The sequence below is a fragment of the Rhyacophila brunnea genome, unplaced genomic scaffold, assembly GCF_057557595.1.
Source record: "Rhyacophila brunnea isolate RB1 unplaced genomic scaffold, BYU_Rbru_1.0 scaffold_13, whole genome shotgun sequence".
Lineage (NCBI taxonomy): Eukaryota > Metazoa > Arthropoda > Insecta > Trichoptera > Rhyacophilidae > Rhyacophila > Rhyacophila brunnea.
In genome coordinates this window covers 13,778,667-13,795,703 of record NW_028232785.1, presented here as the reverse complement: position 1 = coordinate 13,795,703, position 17,037 = coordinate 13,778,667, and positions in this window count along the sequence as shown.

Here is a 17,037-nt window from a genome sequence, read left to right as displayed (position 1 = left end):
TCATGAATAACTGGGCGAGCTTGAATCTCCAAACCAATTGAGTAATTCGAATATCGAAATCGAATAATCCAAAGACTAATTTATTGTAGCAAGTATGGCTATATTTCAACTGGCTCAGGCGGTCAGGACTCGCCGTAAACGAAAACACTGGGTCAAAAGTTGGCTAACTGAAGAACAGCGTGATCGCCATTGAATATGGCGGATTTTTTTATGTTCCACACTATATCTTTGGCGTGTATTTATTCGACGAGGACTGTGTCCTCGGTGATACTCCATATATATTTTTTAAGTTTTCGCCATCTTGTAGTTGTTCAGTTGAAATCGACCAGTAGAATGAAATGAACGACCGTTTGCATGACTCAGGCGCATATTCGGCTATTTTCGTACGCTTTCGGCAATCTTCGCTTGATAATGAAAGGATCGCACGTCGGATAATAGAAAATTTTCCACTTTCGACCCGATCGCTCACGATCCTTGAAAACCATAGAGAATAGAGTTTGACAGTCGTGGCAGACGATCGGGCCAGACGCAATCTGCCAATGGAATATGGGCTTAAGGCTACACCTTGTCTAGGAAGAGACGGTTTGGTAATCTTACTGGCCAGCGCCTCCAGATCATTACACCAGTCAATTCTTGACTGGACATGGCGGCTTCGCTGGCAGGCTCTATGAGCTTGGTCCTGTTACCCGTTCAACTTTTCCCGTGGCAGAGATATACTGGATGCAAACCGCATCCTCTGGGAATGTTCTTAAATGTTTACGGAAAAAGAAGAGTTGCTCAAGTCGGTTCAACCAGCTGTCGACCGATCGGACCGTCCGATCTGGTTGCCACAAAGATGAATTTTATTTCGTTAAGAAAATTTGTGGCGTCATACTGCCAACGTGAAGAGATATTCATTAAGAATGTTTGGAAGTTTTGTATTAGCTTGAGTTACTACAATATTTTTAATATTGCCTCATCGTACCTGCTCATCTCTCCCATGGAAATAATATTGAAAACACTTACTTCTTTCTAACTAAATAGAAAAAACCTTTTTGAAAAAAGTGAGACACCTCGACGGAATCGAACCTGCATCTCTCGGGTATTGCGCCCAAGCAAATTGACTACAATGCTAAAGGAGTCATATCTAAATACGACAAACTTTAACTAATGGCTTTTAATACTCACTGAAGCACTTTATAAATAATTGAGCTATGTACTTACATATTTTCTCATAAGTGTTTTCAATATTATGTATGAGCATAGATCGTTTAATAAAGAAATAGTTAGTTAATATTTATTTATTATTAATAATAAACAAAACGTATCCAAGTAGTTTGACACAGTGATGGTTTTAAGCACGTGGCAGGGTTCCTATATTTTGACGATGATAAAAAGAGGACATAATATTTATTTCAAAATTAGCAGTCGCCCCATAGTCCAGTGCCTTACGTGGTCTCTAGGTTTGAACTCGGTGATCCATATAGTAGAGTCGCCCATTTCCAAAGGCCACCTTGTCCATTTTGTTTGGCTTGGGGATATTCACGAAAAAGTGTATGGAACCTATAATGAAAATTAAATTTTATTTTTTAAACAAATTAAAATAAATATACTTACTATTTGGCTCGTGAAATAAAAACACATAATATCAATATCATACATAGTTTTTAAAATATTTGAAGTTATGTCATGGACAAGATGACTTTATTTTGACACAGTTTTATGGACTTGATGCATTTTGGAAATGTTTTTATGGGCAAGGTGAGTTATGGTAAAACGTCTATGGAACATCTACAAGAAAAGAAACATTTCTGTGGCTATTTGGCAGAAGCAGATATGTTCGTTTTAGCTATTTTTCAGGGGAGCAATTTGAATGTTGTGTGTCTGGTGATAAATACTGTGTAATTAATTATGAAGGAAAGTTAATGTACTTAATATTATTAAGAAATTATCTGAGTTTTTATCAATTGTAAGCATTTTTATTTAAATAGCACAGTTTTTCTTAAAAATCACATTAAAGAACATATCAGGTAAAAATAATGTACCATATCTCACACATATCTAGGTTAGGCATGTTATTATATATTATTATAGGTGGCTTAAAAATAACAAAATCCATGTTATTCATGCATAATCGTCTTCACTGGTTTCATCATCACCACTATTGGGTAGAGAAGGTTGGGTTTCAAGTGAAATATAGAAAGTATGATACACGGGATCTATCAAATACATCATGCTCAGAAGTCCTTCTTTTTTTGAGGATTTATTCGGGCAGGTGCCATATTATGAGTCCTCGATATTCTAGGAATATGTGGACGCCCTTTAGAATTCCTTAATAACTTCATTGTTTTGAAGGGTTCTTCATCATTCAGAGAGTATTTGAATCTTATATCACCGAGTAGTTTTTCATACCGTAGCCACTTTATACTGTGCCAATTGATCAGTTGCCATTTAACACACTTTGACTTCTAAATGAAAGTAGTTTTCAGTTAGGTACTCCGAATAAGAGAGTAAAATTTCTGCTGACATTTTTACCGCATTAAACTGATTTTTTGCCTCGCACAGTTCGTACAAATTGGTACCAGTCTTGTGGGATGTTAATGTTAAGTTCAATAGATTTTTTAGCTTTTTCGATGCAGGCATGAGCCGTGTAATATTCCATTCTGGTGTGTCCCACTTCCAAAAAAATATGGTCTATAGAATGCACGTGTTCAGATTCACTGACAAAATAAGACAATGCTGAAGAAAAGTTTATGTTTTTATTTTGCCTTGGATAGGAGTCTGAATAGGCTAGGTACTATATTAGTTGGACGGTGTTATGCAGTAATCAGTTATCCACCAAAATGGAGATTTGAGTTATAAGCATTTGAAGTTAAAATGTACACCATTTAGTCAAGATAATGAATACAGTTATATTTTTTTTGTAAATTATTACTTGAAAACGCACCTTGTGATTGTATAAAGACTTTTTTAATAATATGATCCGTTGTTTATAATATATTATGTAAAATGGCTATTGAAAAATTGTAATCGTTGCAAAAAAAAAATATATTAGTTTTGCAGTATAACACTATGCACCAAAAGTGTGACTTAACTGATTTTCCATTAACTTATCAATTATTTACCAATTGGTTATGCTTTTTATAAAAACAATATGAATATAGAATAGCTATTACAAAATTATGTGTTTATTACAATATAGTATCAATAACTGAATAAACTAAGTACTATTCTAAATAAAATATGACCACAGAGTAATAATAAAAAAGGAAATGTAAATGTTATGTTTTAATCGACGAATAAAACTTATAATTAGTGTCAAAATATGAATTCTATTTGATTTTAAATAAAAGATAATCCAAACCCTTCTACATCGTCAGTATAATCAGCACCCTCATTATTGAGAAATTGGTAGAAGGGTTTGGCATCTTACAAATCAGTACAGAGCTTAGTAATTTTTTCTGCTGATAGTTTTCTATTTAATGTATTATTATAATTTGATGTGCCTCTAAAACTAAGAAAGGTATCTTCAATGATATTGACAATATTAACATCTGCTGGTAATACAACAATATTATCTTCTTAGATTATTGCCGTGCTGGTAATGTCTCTTCTATTTTTCAAAGCCATTTCATTTCTTACCATAGCAACCACGAGTTTGCTTTATAATACACTAATAAATTGTAAGACAATATTTATGTATCAACCAAATATTTCAATAAATCATTTTGCAACTACCAGTTAAGCACCAAATAAAATGAAAAACGTGAATCACATTTCGCAATAATCAGTTAAGCAACTGATCATGCACCATAAAAGTGGGAACATAATTTTTGTAATACCTAATCGGTTTAGTGAAGGCTGAAAGTGACACATCCTAAAAAACCAATTTGTATTATTCAATTTAGCTTATCTTAGCCTTATATTTCCACTGTAACTTATAAAACAATAATTATAATGAATTTAAGTAAGTTGGGCGACGATAAATAGGCAGATATTGTAAGAAAGTGCAAAAAACGACCACGTTTGACATCTCAGTTTTACAACAGCGGCCATGTTGTTTGGTGGATGACTGTTTACTGCAAAATGGATTTGTTTATTATTTTATACACACATTTTTTTTAAAGTCTCATAGATGGCAATACAGACGGGATTTGCCCACGATCTTTTTTCAAAACGTAGAAAACATATTCATATTGTCGTTAAAACGAAAAACACAAAACTGTCGCTTAACTGGTTACTGCAAAACAACGTCCAATTAGGGCTCTAAGTACCAAAAAGTAGTATTGTCTGTAGTTACAAAATACCGAGTCATTGCAAATTACCGAAGCAAACTCGGCAGCTTCCATAATTGTAGGAATTAAGAACTTGCGAGTGTCAACACACCGTCGTCAGCCATTTTATATTGAATGCTGTGAACAACTGCAGTGGTACTTACGCCATTATAAATAAAACACGCAAACGGACTTACAACGTTGCCAGATTTAAATATTTTGCTATATTTTTTGACTTGCTTGAGGCACTTAGACCATAGTTGACATTATTGGCGTTGGTATGTAGAACATTTTTCTATAAAAATGTCAGTTTTTATTTTTTTGGTACTTAGCGCCTTAATTAATCCACGTATTCAAATATTATCAGTTGAGTCAAATAAAGATTACCTACTATTATAGGAATATTTCAATTTTAGTTAAATAATAATTATTCTTAGTTTGCATTGAGAATCGATGCTTTTACCGAATCTTTTTTTTTGTTTATTAGGTAGGTATTTAAGCTAACACAATAATTTTAAGCCGCACCTAAATACGTAAGTGATTTCAATCAGTAATTTAAGCTGCATTCCAATTCCTGTTATAATGGTGCTTATGAATGAAATATTATTACAATTATTGATCCTTTCCATTACCCGAAAAAAACTATTAATAAGCTCACAATTTTAAACCAGTTTCTGGTTAATTAATAATTTACAATATATTATTTTAGTCACAAAAGATGGCAACACCAGCGACAACGCGATGAAGAAGTTTTATTGTCTATGGGCAAGCCGCAAGCGACTGACATCGCGGACGCTCTTCTACATTAGTATATGGCATATTTCTGTTTTAAAATATACGTAACATGGATATTAAACGCGAACCTGCTGACGTCGAATCTGACGCAGAAGACCAGCATTGGTTTGAAGTACCAATAATCGACCCTAATTGCCCTGATGCCGAAATTTACATAAAAGAAGAGAAAGCCGAAGGTGTGACTTGCACCGTTGAGGTTAGATTTTACTTATTTATTGTGTAAATATTGAATATATCCCTCAGACATAAGCCAGTGTGTCGCTTGGGATGAATATAATACAGTAATTAGTCACTAATATCGTCTTAGAAACTAGAAAAAACAGCACAACATTCGAATTCAAACAAGATTCGATTCGAGTCTTTGATGACAGAAGTTTCTAAACGTAAAAAACAAACAAATAGCCAATAAATCCGAATTATTTCGGTTTCATGTAAATTGCACGTAAACAGTTGCATTTATACATTATAAACGCGAACATTTCGCGCAATTGTATTTCTAACTTACCTTCTGTCTTTTCTTGTACCCAGTAGTTTATTATTACTTGACGTATGACGTTTGAAACTTGTACGTATGCAGTTCGCCGTATCACACTTCACCGTGAAATCGGAAATATATAGCCGTATAAAAGACCTTCCTGCCTCTTTGGGTCGTATACTACTTGTGGAGATAAAATTCATGTTTAAATAAAACACGGTTCTTGTTGGTTACAACAATTGGAACATTCTCCTTTTTTTTCAACCTGTCACGACCTATCATTGGGGTCTAGGGCAAGTACAAGTTTGCGCCACTTCCCTTGATCCATCGCCAGTTCTTACGCCTCCCGCCATGCCAGACCTGCAGCGCATATAATATCGCTTTTGTATCAACGCTGCAGGGTAGGGCAGGCCACGACGATGATATCCTTGAGGCTGTGCCACAAGAGTTCTAAATGTCGCACTCTTTGGTGGCATCTGAAACACGTGTCCTAGCCATTACTATCTACGAATGAATAACGCCGCATGTCAAATAAATATAAAATTTAAACAATTTATCATTTGGTGGAATGTTGGACAAAAATGTGTCATCCGATGTCAATCATATTCTGCCATCTGTTATTTAAACAAATGTTAACGGTCATAACACATACGTACAATTTACCTGACATGATTTAGTATTGAATTTCGTTAGGATTAGGTTTTGGTTTGTTTTCACGTTTCAAAAGACGACTTCGACGAAAATGATACTTTTAATGACCTACCTATTTTCTATGGTATGGAAGTATGGACGCTAAACCAAGAGATGTCACGGAGACTTGAAGCTTTCGAGATGTGGCTGTATATCGAATGGGGAAGGACCGATAAGTTCTACGTAGTATCAAAACCAGGAAACTACAGTACCTCGGCCACATTATGAGAGGACAAAAATACAGCATTCCCAACTTATTATTCAAGGAAAGATCAATGGGAAGCGTAGCAGAGGACGGCGCCGCATTTCGTGGCTTAAGAACCTCCGTGATTGGTACGAGTGTAGCTCCACTGAACTGTTCCAAGTAGCAGACAAAAAGATAAGATCGCCTTGATGGTGGCCGACCTCCGCTAGGGGATGGCACAATAAGAAGAATAATTACCCATTAAATACGCCCATTGCCACGACATATTATCGTCAACTGGTCGAATCGTGTTAAATCCAATTGATCATAAATCAAATACAATTGCATACATATTTCAACATCAACTGGGGTCGATCTGGATGAACGCCTCTCCAAGCTCCTACTACTGTTCTCGTTGTCTTGTTCTTCGCTGCCACGCATATCCACCGAACTTTATGAGTCAGTCGATACAACGAGTTTTAGGGAATCCTTGTGACCCTTAGTGTGAGGCCTCAGTGCCAGCGTTCGGCGCAGCGTTGAGCGTTCTGCGCAACTCAAACGTATAACCGTATAAATTTATAACCAAAAAAAGACATTGCCTACGAACATTTTCACACACGGTTATACGTTTGAGTTGCGCAAAACTCTTAACGCTGCGCCGGACGCTGCCACTCAGGACGTACACTTAGGCACCACTGCATGACTGTATTTTTCCAATCACCGATTAACATATCCAAAAAATACCATTTCATCTGCTTGCCTGTCTCTATCACGTCGCCTACCTACTCTTGTATGCCTCCTTATGCCTATCCCTTGATTCTTTGTTATGCCTATCATGCACCTCATTCATGCCACGTTGCGCTACTCGTATTTTTTTTATCTCGTTTACATTAACGCTATACTTCAGCTGGGGCATGGCCAAAAACGATTGTGACTACGCGACGCAAATATTGTGCAAACGAAGCGTGCAGAACAAAACATAATTTGTCATAAAAAATCAACATACGTTCATTTAATATTATGTTTATTGTTCTATTGGTAATAATAATAATATATTCATTGACATGTTTTCTTTTTCAAGTATATGGGTAACGTTTTTTAGTCATATTTACACTATTTAAGAATTAATTCCCTCGTCGCCATCACAAAATAAATTGACGTGTTCACAGCTTGACTTTCGCTCTCCGATTGCCAGCGAGTCCAAAATGTCGTCGCACATATAGTTGAAAATTATTATTTGCCGTTTCACTGAAGTATGTTCTTAAGAGATGCGAGTGAAACGTGAAACTGCGTAAAGTATTTAATAGAGAATGGAAGGTCACTTTTGTAGATATCTACTATGTAGGCGCCTAAATGCGTGCCATGGTATTTTATTGATAATAATTGAACAAATGACGTAGTTGTTGACCCACTGAATTTGAGTGCCATTGATTTGGTTCAACAAAGCAATCGACTTTTGTCTTCAATACATACATCTTTAAACCTATTTTTAATTGTCGTAGATTGCATACAATGGCCAGACATATGGCGGCTCTCGTGGAGCAGTGCGTAAGGCGCTGACCTTCCACCTGAGAGTTCTGGGTTCGATGCCCCGTGAAGACACAACAATTATGTGACTTTCTCAAAGCTTAGGTGTTTGTGATTGTTTAAAATTACTAAAAACCCGCCTGTACGACAAAACAAGTACCTACATGGATTATTAAAAATGAAAAAAATGGTCTGACATTCATTTAGATAACGTATACATTATTGTGAGTTTTAGTCCATTTTTAAGATATTTTTGACTACATAAGTTCTGTATTCCCTGGCAGTTCGTCCCGTGGTAATAGGCACGTCATGCGTTGCTTAGGGGTTGCCCTCAATAAAAGGCGGCAACTGAAGAAAACTAACACAAATTATATCATCACTTAGCAGTGACGGTTTTTCTTTAAGCCACACGATTCGGTCGCTCCGTTAGAAAATACCGATATTTTAGTCATAATACTCTCTTGCAGTATATCATACTGGCAAAATTTTCACAAGGGGGCCTCCAAACTTGTTAGCGCCTCTGCCTCAGACCTCTAAGTACTTATAGCACTCGTCAGTTGATATGTTATGATAATATTGTGTATGTCAGTTTTTCAAGATTTTATTGCATTTGTCTGCTTAAGATACTTAATAGAAAATAAATAATAAAATAGGTAGATAAGTATAGTATTCTCTAGTAACTTTGCAATTGTATACAGTGGCAAGATTTGCGTGTAATACGTACTGCGTATTAATGTATTAGTAATTGCCAGGCGGCTGATTGGCTGATTTCATCAAATAATTCAAAATAATTTAAAAAAAATCTCTTCCAAATTACAAGGTTATGTGGAGGGTGGTCTATCCATCGAATTTGAGACTAAATAATTACAAGAGAAAAATAACTTTTTTCCTCCTCCACCGAGTAGAGGTTTGTATTAACAGATTTTGTTTTTTACGAGAAATGGATGTCAGCCCCTTGCTCAACCTATTAGGTCCATACCCTGACTCACACACAAATTGAAAAACAATATTATGTGCACTTGCCAGGCCCAGGATTCGAACCTAAGACCCACGGCGTGATAGTCCAACGCTTATGCCGCGCGGCCACCCAAAACACTTTTTATATACGAGAATGGGTCAATAAGTCCTTAGAAAAGCCGACAGGTGGCGCGACTAGTACTGTAAGCGGTTTGTTTTCATGCAGCGGCACTACCGATTCAGTATGCTGCGAAGTTTCAATCAGATTGGTCGGGTTGTTGTGTGTTTCTCGTACATTTAAAAAAAAAAATTGCTTGTGGAAAATGGAAAAATGGAAAATGGAGAAAATTGAGTTTAGAGCTGTTATTAAACATTTTAATATAAAAGGGTTAACAGCAAAGGAAATAAAAAATGAGTTGGATTTAGTTCACGGCATATCTGCTCCTTCACTTGCAACTATTTATAACTGGTTAAATGAATTTAAACGTGGTCGTACATCAACAAAGGATGAACCACGCTCAGGACGTCCTGTAGAGGTGACTACACCAGAAATGATCAATAAAATCCACGATATGGTTTTAAGTGACCGAAGATTAAAGTTGAGTGAGATAATTGAGGTTACAGGGATCTCAAAAGGTAGCGTCATTTCTATTTTACATGACAAATTGGGCATGAAAAATATTTCTGCAAGATGGGTGCCGCGTTTTCTCACAGTCGACAATAAACGCAATAGGGTGGTGGCCTCTAAAGCCCTGTTGTCGCTCATGCAACGCAATCCGGATGAATTTTTTCGTCGCTTTGTGACTGTAGATGAAACATGGATACACCACTATACTCCCGAGACGAAAGAACAGTCAAAGCAGTGGATTGCGAAGGCAAACCATGTCCAAAGAAGGCGAAAACCGTCTAATCAGCTGGTAAGGTTATGGCTACTGTATTTCGGGATGCACGTGAAATTATTTTCGTTGACTATTTGGAAAAAGGAAAAACAATAACAGGGGATTGTTATGCATCTTTATTGGACCAGCTAAAAAACAAAATTGAAGAAAAATGGCCTCATTTAAACAGGAAAAAAATCCTCTTTCATCAGGACAATGCCCGTGTTCACACATGTTTACGATCAATGGCTAAAATTGAAGAATTGAAGTTCGAATTGGTCGACCACCCACCGTATTCGCCAGATTTAGCCCCCAGTGACTTTTTCCTTTTCCCAAACTTAAAACAATGGCTAAGTGGACAACGTTTTTTTTTCAAATGAAGAAGTCATCGATCGGACAAATGCTTATTTTGAGGACCTTCCGAAAACTTATTTTTCTGACGGTTTAAAAAAAATTGAGAAACGTCTAACCAAGTGTATTGAGCTCCAAGGAGATTATGTTGAGAAATAAAAAAAAAATACAAAAATAAAAACTGTTTTAATGCTTTTTTCTAAGGAATTATTGACCCACCCTCGTATTTACCAGTCGAACCAACATCACGTTTACTGCACAATACTTCCGCAGAAATTACAACTGCGTGGCAGATCATCTCTCCCGCAGACAACTCATTCCCGAATGGCACCTCATCAACACCGCAACCACCCCCCTGTTTCAAAGATGGGGTGTTCCCGAGGTGGATTTATTTGCAAGCGAAACAGCACATGTCATTGCAACGTATGTGTCACGAGACGTTACAGACAGTGGCGCGCTGTTTCACGACGCCTTCAGCCAAGTGTAGGACTTTAGATTGGCGTGGATATTTCCCCCACCAAACATCCTTTCACGAGTCCTAGCGCACCTGAACTCAGCAAGAGGGAAGTACTTACTAGTGGCACCAAGCTGGAAACAATGCTTATACAATGCCTCACCTACATACGACACTAGTTGGTATGGAGACCAACGGTCCACCTCCAAGGACCCGGGACCTGTCCCTTTAACTATGGATAATTTCGGGTGGGGTGGAAATAACATCACATTGAATGGTGGAAGAAAGGGCACTTCTTACTTGCAGATGGCGGCTTTCGACTCTAAAAACTTATAAACCAGCTTGGAACAAATGGAAGACAATGACATGGGTAACATGAACCTAATGGATCATAATAGCCCTCAACCAATGGAATTGGCCAGATACCTAGGCTACATGCACAACATGGAGGGTTTGTCGTACATAACCATCCTGGTGCATAAGTCAGCCATAGCCACATTTTGCAAACCGATTATCATTGTAGATATCAGCATCAACGTGGTAGTACAACACAATATGTTACAGGCAATTTCGGTAATGATAACTGAAAATATGAAACCCATCAAACCACCGGTTTGGGATCCAGGACGAGTGGTAGATCATCTTAGGAAAACAACACCGGTGGAGTACAACCTATTCGAAACCTCTCGCAGGACAGCCACCTACTCGGCTGCTTCTCGCATCGGGACGAAGGGTTCATGACCTCACACTACTCAGTAATAGTAGACAATGGATTAGTGGGAAAAAGTGGCCACAAATTGTATGGCCAATATTTGGCTCAAATACAGATACCGCCAAGCATCGTCAATCGGAATGGAAGCTAAGCGCTTCCACGTGTCAAAACATCGACCCAGTATTCTGGTTACGGAAACTCGTCTGCATGTCAATCCCAGGGGTCGAAATGGACCGGAACGCACCGGAGCGCCGTTCCGGTTCGTGAAATCTGTAAAGTTATCGCCCCGTCTCGTGGACAAAATAATTTGACCGTCCGAGCTAGATATGCCATATAATAAAAAAAAATCTAGCACACTTATGTTTATAAAATACACATAAAATTTGATAACCATGTTAATTTTCGAGCGCTCCGGTTTGTAATCTTTTCCATTTCGAGCGCTGGTCAAACCCAAAGAGAGGGGAAGGTGGGTATATTTCGGAATTATTTATATCTTCAAGAAAACCAACCACCAGGACAGTTATAGGGAATTGGATATGGTCAGTACTGTTGGAAGCAGGGGTACAAGAACCACCAAGTAGTGTCCGCTCAGTAGTGGCTTCCTTAAACTGTAAATATACCCAATAGATGATATTTTAAAGAGAGGTAACTGGCGTAGTGAGTCGACATTTCACGACAACTACCAGAGAACGATGGATACACCACCATCAGAAGGGGAAAAGAACCCATTAACTTCTCTATTCAACATATACATGGAAAGTCACGATGGTCTATACCTCGTCGATGAATCATTGTCACATACAGGAATTTGGCATACCCAACACCAGGTGATAACAAACAGATATCTCAAGGACTTCAAAGTCAAATTCGAATAATGAAAGGAGTTTTATCTACCAATAAAACTCTTATTATTCATGTTGACTTTGAAGTCCAGGTAACTTCTACCTGGTTCCTTGAGTCATATCATAATGAAGACAAAGTGATGCCAAACTTTATAACTCTTAACTCTTAACAGACGCGCGGGTATGACAAGTAAATGAAAACGGAGAAATGACCAACGACAAGAAAAAGGAAAATAAATTAGTAGAATATATCCTCACGCGAAGAAGAAAGAGCAAACCCTTTCTCAAGGACTTCAAAGTCAACATGAATAATAAGAGTTTTATTGGTAGGTAAAACTCCTTTCATTATTGTCAAAAGTTGTAGGTAATACTTATATTATTCACTTCTTCATTCTACGCCCTTTAGTAAATGCCGCCCGTATGCAACTCTTGATCTATCTAGCCCCAACAGGACGTCACCGGGGACAGTTGCCTGATAAATACCTAATAATTTTATACTGTTGCGTAATGCTTATAATAAATATATTATGGCAATACTATCATCATCTTTTGTCTATGGTAAAGTCCGTCAGTGTCCCATTGTCGGAACTGTCAAAAGAATAAATCATCTGACTCCTGCACGTTTTTGATCTGCTACGATAATCCAACGTAGGTACGCTGTCGATTCAAAAGATGGACGTGAAACGCGAGCCGGATGAATTCGAACTTGATGCAGAATGGCAAGTGCCCTTAAACAATCAAATTAACCCTGTGACCAATAATTATATAAAGCAAGAAATTGCCGACGGTTCCAGCATTGCTCTTGAGGTTAGTTTTATAAAGCTTATGTCTTTTATAGCGCCTGTACATGTCCATGGATTTACTTGCAGCAATATTGTATATTTTAAGTGCTGACTGTATCTCTAATGTCATTCTCAAGAGTAAGCGAGACGCGATGTTGTCATTTTATGGTACTATTTGACAGTCGTAAACATCGGTTGTCCCTAAAATGAGTCGCTGCATGGTGAAGTTGTTTTTTTTTTTGTCTGCAGGTTCGCAACTATCGTTCTACTGCGCAGACGCAGATATCGAACAAATATAACTGTCGCGTGAAAATTCAGAATCTTCCGAACTTTTTGATTCAGGCATGCAATCTTGCAACTGCAGGATAGTACATGTTTACACGTTCATTTTCTTGTTATGGTCGTGATAATACGTAGGTACTGTCAGCAGTAAATCCATACACGTGTAAACGGGGTAGGTAGGTATTCAATGGTGTTGTGTAATGTTTGCGGACATTGTCATTAATTATATTAGGATAGGTTAGGTTTTGTAATTCTGAATTATTCAACTGAATGTCCATTTTGAGGTTAGCTCACAAGGGTCTACAAACTATCACAAACATACAATCGACCATTGCACGATTGATACCCAAGCACGAATCAAATCGCGAAAATACTTTTCAATAAAATTCTTCCGTTATCCTATTATAGTTCTAGATTTTTTTTGCGCATAGTAAATGGATATGAACGTCATTGTAGTTATTAATTCGTATATTTTTATATACCTAATCAATGACATTTGACACATTTGGTTAGTTTGATTAGTTCCAAAAACACCACCGGAGCGTGACTATCTATTTTGACCATAGATAATATACGTACATTTCGACCAATGCATGAGCATTTGACACATTTAGTTTAGTTGCAATAATTACCGCAGTAGCGCTACTATCTAATTTGTCCAAAGCATAAACTAGGCAGAAAAAATACTGCCGAATTCACGCACTCGCCAGATATTTTGTCTAATTCATGAATAAGGCAATGGGCATGCATTTTTCATGATTTAGGCAAAATTTTGCCCATTTCATGAAGTCAATTTCGCACATTCGGCGTAACATAATATATATTTAGTTACTGATACACTCTCACATTAGCCTATTGCTAGTGCCTACACTGCAACTTCAGAAAAGGCTGAAACATGTTACCTAATCTCAAAAATCGTCGGCTTAAGAAAACATGCAACCAAGCTCCTCGATAACCCGTATATATATTATAGAAGTTTTAAATTAATGTTAAATAATGTAACATACATTGTACAGCGCGATGGGTGAATGTAATTTAAATTCAGTAGACTCGTTTTTAATAGTAAAATCTAAATTCTAAACACGCAATAATATTAAAATGGCAACACCATCCATTGTAAAATTATTGTGTGTCGCGTTATAAAATTAAGAGAGCCCCGTCGCGCTTCCGATAGAGATTTTGAGCTTGACTGGGATTGTGAACCCCGTCGCAATCTGTAACCGTCAGGGAGCGTCAGCGTTGCCATGTCTACTGAAATTTCAGTAGATCTACTGATATTTTTGGCAATATACTGAATCTACTGATATTTTCTGAAATCTACTGATATTTCTTCATTTCACAAAATTCCCACCAGCCGGGAAAAAAACTAGCCATTTTTGAAAACTTGGGAATCTGCGGCCCGCGGCGAAATTTTTTCTCCTAAAAAAAACTAGCCGACCATGAAAAATAGGGAACCTGCGGCCCGCGGCGAAATATTTTTCCTAAAAAAAACAAGCCGACTATGAAAAATTGGGAACCTGCGGCTCGCGGCGAAATTTTTTTCCTAAAACAGAAATCTACTGATATTTTGTCGAATCTACTGAATTTTTTTTACACATTCTACTGAAATTAAAAATTTTGACTTGGCAACACTGGTGAGCGTCCAAGAGGCAACCGACAAAGACAGACTGTCGGAAAGTTAAATTTGTGTACTCCACGCAAAAAAATAAACTATTGTATAAAGCCACGTGCTTATAACAAAAAAAAATAAAGACAAAGACTTTTCATTTAACCCTAATCTGTTTAATTAATTTTTGTGAATCCTGAGTTCAAATCAATTTGAGCTAGACCGGAACCCGGGATATCTCATTACCTACATTATTTTGAGTTTGAAGATAACAGTGTCCTATCTACAATAACATAGTTTTGAGATAAACGCAAATAAAGATGTCACCATGTAATTCATTAAATAAAGCATTCTTTTCTCAACTATATCTTGTAAACGGATATATGTACGGCATGGAGCTTAAGAAACCGTTTTTCAGCTGGGAGATAATGCTTCCCCGATGAATATACTCATTATTATAAATCATATAAAAGTGAGTGATATTCCATAAAGTAAGCTTGGTTTAATGAAATAATAAGTATTTTGTTTTTTTCAGAACCTTCAAACAAGAGACATGGTAAATATAAAATCGGAACCCGAATTTCAGCGAGTGGACATCAAGCAAGAGTTTATTGAAGAAACAGTTAATTATAAAGATCCTGAACCAAGTTGTTCGTATTCGGAATTTAGCCCAGGAAAACAGGTAATACATTTATTTGAACTATGTACGTACTATACAATATAGGTATAAACATGAAGATATTGTGTTTCTTTCTCGTATCTAGTCTATAAAATTAATGATGACAATAAAAAAATAAATAGTGGATGATATTATCTAGTGACATAATGTGACATGATAATATTATGCATGCAGGGGCAGCTCTACCTCACGGGTTCATAGAGACCATCCCCACATCGTTATCATGTGGAGAATGCGTGAAAAACTCACGATTTTTTTATCATTGTCATAATATACCTACTTAATTAAATAATTAAATGAATTAAGATTAAAATCTAAACCCGTCGTAATTTTAGAGAGTAAATAAAGCAATAATTGTAAATTACCTATGTAATAACATAATAAATATTACGAGGTATTAAAATATGCATGTAGGATGAATACACCGATTCAAGTTTAGGCACATACCTACTTAACTGTTCCTATTCTTAGTGCAGTCTAGGTTAACCGATATTATTTGACAGTTTTAAACCATTTTGTCAGTAACTTCAGCTTGGAAGGAATGCTTCCGCGGTTAAAAGTATATGTGTGTGGCAATCAATGGCCCATGCGCCCATAATATGAGGCACATTCTCGTTTTCGGGTGGGAAGTACCTACACGCCGCCAGGGCTTACGGGCTGGCCGCCTCTGTATCTCCCTCAGCCATGAGGAACGTTACCACACGGGGGGTATCGATAGAGGATCCAAAGTCAAATATTTTGATACCAGATACTCTACTGTACGTACGTTTTTCGCGTAGTTAACCCTTAAACAAGGAAACAATGCTTTTTAAAATTACAGTCATAGTACCGAGATGTACTAGTTGTATGAACATAACGTAGATTTTGTTTCTATAGCGTCTCGACGCTATCCGACGCTGACCATCTGGCATAGATTATTTTTACATATCTTGATAATGAAAAATTTTTCGAACGATTTTGCGCAAATTTTATAGTGAAACCGTTATGCAAATTTTACGACCCTAAACGCCGGACAAAGTGATGCAATCATCCCTAATCGAATAAAAGGGCCGGATTTTTAAATTCCATACGCAGTCTTCTAACGTTCTCAGATATCGACTCTGTGATACTCTGTGGCGTGACTTTTTCGCTTATCTCCATACAAAAATCGCGAATCTCGCCACCCCCTCGAGTCACCCGCCGTGGCTCAGATACCTACTGGTTCAAACCTAGTGGTGGGGCGATACCTAACCATCACCGTATACCTATCTGTCTCTTTGACAGTTAGCGGCGCGCATAGTTGTTGACAGTTGTCTTCGACTTCGTAAATTTTTGGACCCGGCTCTCAACCTTTCACATCAGTGCCCTAGGACTCGTGAGATCTCGTCTATTTTTTTTATTTCTCAATAAAAATTAATTTTAATTCTTTAATTAATTGTGAATACTGACTTCGAACTCGTGAAAATTAAATAATTCTAATTTAATTTTTTTGATAATTTTCTCATATGGACTAACTGACTTTTAATTAATAATTATTGGTGTATTGTTTCATAATTTCGATTATACCTTAAATAATATTGTGACGTTTGAC